Below are 3,493 nucleotides of genomic sequence, written 5' to 3'. Positions count from 1 at the left end.
GCAGCTAGAGCTTCATTTCTTCCCCCAGCATCCATTTATTGACCCCTTAAGGAATCTCTCTGAAATTTTGACCTGGTGGGAAATCCTTGAACTGACAGGGCTTCTAAAGGACAGCCTGTTTCTGCCCTCATCATCAACACATCTGCCCTCAAACTGTTTTTGGCAGGTGAACAAGGGATCTTATAATTCCACAATCTCAACGTATTTCTTTTCCACAATCTCTGCACTCACGTATTGGTACTGTGTTCTGGTTAGAAATGCTCACCACCAGCTCCTCATCAACTACGCACTGAACCTTGGTAGTCTTGAGTGGAGTTCTGAGTGTGCTCAGTGGGACAAATATATCATTCATTCATTTCCAGGGTAGACATTTGCTGAGTGGCTACTGTGTGTTGGTCACTGTTAGCTGTAGGAGATACAAAGCAAAAGAAAAAATTCTGACTCTGGAAAAACTCATGGGTTTGTTTGTTTTTTTCCTTTGGCAATGTTGAAAGGACTCAAAATATTATTTACTTTGCAGCTCAGGGGTCCATTTTGGACCTTTCCTTGTGGATAGAGGGTCTTTCATTCTTCTGAGGCCAGAGGACATGGAGGCAGCTGCTTAGGTTAGGGTGCTGACGATGACCTGGGAAACTGAGACTCAGAGAAGGCAAGTGCAACCTCGGGGCCACCTGGTGGTCTGGTGATGGTGCTGGGACGGGCACGAGGCATTGCAGGGGGAAAATACGTGGAGATGCTGCATTTCTGAAGTACAAGATCGGCTGAATTGCTGTCAAGCCAGAACATCTCAGAGCATGTAGGGAGGGGTTCCAAGTCCGCAGATGTTCCAGAAAAGAGAAAGCTCGCTCATTTCCTTCCTCCTTTTACCTGCCATGCTTCCTTACCCCAGGACCTGGAAGGAATTCAGACTCCGCCCATCCTTGGGCCTGAGGAGAGGACTGAGGACTTAATACACGTAATGTGCTTGGAACCACGCCTGGCACAGAGTGCTGTATACGTCTGTCTGTCTGTTGTTATGTTATTATTATAGTTCTCAGATGACCAAACAGATGGACCTGGACTTTTCATTTGAGTAGCCTCTCATCGGCAGCGGGAGTGCTGGTCTGAACTTTGTGCAGATGGCACGTCTCTACTCCAGCCCTTGCCAATGTCACGTGACTGGATCCCTCCACTGCCGATTTTAGACCTCACTTTCTAAAGCACGGGTCCCCAAGCCCCAGACCACAGACCAGTGCTGGTCGGTGGCCTGATAGAAATAGGGCCGCACAGCAGGAGGTGAGCAGTGGGCGATCAAGGAAAGCTTCAACTGTATTTACAGCCGCTCCCCATCAGCGGCATTAGATTCTTTTTTTTCTTAAACATTATTTATTTGGTTGAGCCGGGTCTTAGTTGTGGCAGGCAGGCTCCTTAGTTGCAGCTCGCGGCCTCCTTAGTTGTGGCATGTGAACCCTAAGTTGTGGCATGCATGTGGGATCTAGTTCCCTGACCAGGGATCAAACCCAGGTCCCCTGCATTGGGAGTGTGGAATCTTATCCACTGCGCCACCAGGGAAGTCCTGGCATTTAGATTCTCATAGGTGCGAGAACCCCACTGTGAACTGCACATGCGAGGGATCTAGGTTGCAAACTCCTTATGAGAATCTAATGCCTGATGATCTGAGGTGGAGCTGAAGCAGTGATGCTGGCACTGGGGAGCGGCTGCAAATACAGATTATCATTAGCAGAGAGGTTTGACTGCATAGAGACCGTAATAAATCAATTGCTTGCAGACTCATATCAAAACCCTATCAGTGAGTGGCAAGTACAAACGAGCTCGGGGATCCCGCTGATTCCTGCATTATGGTGAGTTGTATAATTATTTCATTATATATTGAAATGTAATAATAATAGAAATAAAGTGCACAATAAATGTAATGCGCTTGAATCATCCCCAAACCATCCCTCCGCCCGCCCCAGTCCATAGAAAAATTGTCTTCCACGAAACTGGTCCCTGGTGCCAAAAAGGTTGGGGATGGCTGTTCTAAAGGGTAGGAGGTGGAGGGAGGCTCCCAGGCTCCATCCCTTCCTCAGAGCAGGGCAGAGTGGGGACAATGAGGTGTCTGCCACGGGTAGTTCTGGTTGGTATCCATGCAGCGAAGAGCCCCCAAGACACCTCAGGTACAGAAGGGCAGCAAGAGGGGGCTCAGCTCTTTGGGAGGAGATGAGGAGGATGGAGGCTTCTATCTTGGGGGGAAGCTCTAGAGTACTCAAGAAGCATGAAGAAATCCCAACTTACCGCACTCTTGGAGAGCATGCCCTGTTACTATGGAGAGGGCTGGTTTTCTCATGGTCTTAGCAGTGTGGGACGTGTTGTCATGGTTAACCAATCCTCCTGAGCCTTTCCAGGACTCCTAGAAGGTTCCTAGGAGTTTGACTGAGAATTGAATGGGAAAAACCCCCAAAACCAGGTAGTTAGGGCTCCCCTGACAGTAGGGGGCTCCAGTTACCCATAGGACAAACATAAATGTGTGCATTGTAGGAGATTTGTTTTGGTAGCGTTATTGGAAGTAGAGTTTAAGATACATGCTTAAATATCTTTTACAAAGGATATCTTAAAGGGCTGTCATTATAGAAGGTGCTCAGAAAAAGTAAGACCAGGGCCGTTATTCACAGTATCTAGTATCAGATATGTAGCATGAGATAGTTATTGAAAATTTATAGTATCATTATCATCAACACTTATAGAAGGTTTAATAAGTGTCTGTACTAAGTGCTTTACATTCATTATCTCATTTAATCCTCATAACAACCCTGCGATAATAATAACTGTAGGTAACCAGAGACAGAGAGTCATGGTCAACTGCCCAAAGTCACACAGGGCTCTCCCCAAGCTTGCTTTCTTTGAACCACTAGAACTTACTGCTGGGAAATCCTTCTTTTCCTTGTGAATAGTCACAAGTATCCTGGAAACCAGTCAAGCCTTTATAGGAAGGCTCTTGTTCTGGGCTTGGAGGGAGAGAATATTTATCATACCGTGGGGTAGAAAGAAAAACAGGAAATAGTCTCATTTGTTTTGAAATCTGAAACTAAATGTCAAGTGTTCAAATCATTTCAGCGAAGTGGATTTTTGTTTCTTTTCATTTGGCCATTGCAGGTCTGTTTTGTGTGTGTGTGTGTGTGTGTTGCGGGGAGGGTCCATGTTTTCAGACCCAAAGTTCCCTTTACCTCTCTTTTTGGTTCAGGATCAGACCAGGAGGCAGGGAACCCGGATTCCAGCCCCGGCTGCTCTCTGGCTCCTGGAATCTTCGTTTTCTTGCGTGTGGAAGTAGGGGGATAGCACCACCTCCCTCAGAGCTCAGGTTGGCACGTCAAGTGTGCACAGACATGCAGCATCACCGTCGTCAGGAAGATGCAGAGGGAGAGTTGAGGCACTTGACAGGGAGTAGCTGTGCGCGAGATCCACGCGGCTTCCTTTTGAGGGGGCCTGAATGAGGGAACGGGCTGCTTCTGAGCGT

Source organism: Stenella coeruleoalba, assembly GCF_951394435.1.
Source record: "Stenella coeruleoalba genome assembly, chromosome: 17".
Classification (NCBI taxonomy): domain Eukaryota; kingdom Metazoa; phylum Chordata; class Mammalia; order Artiodactyla; family Delphinidae; genus Stenella; species Stenella coeruleoalba.
The sequence above is the reverse complement of the archived record's forward strand: the minus strand, read 5'-3'. Positions refer to the sequence as shown.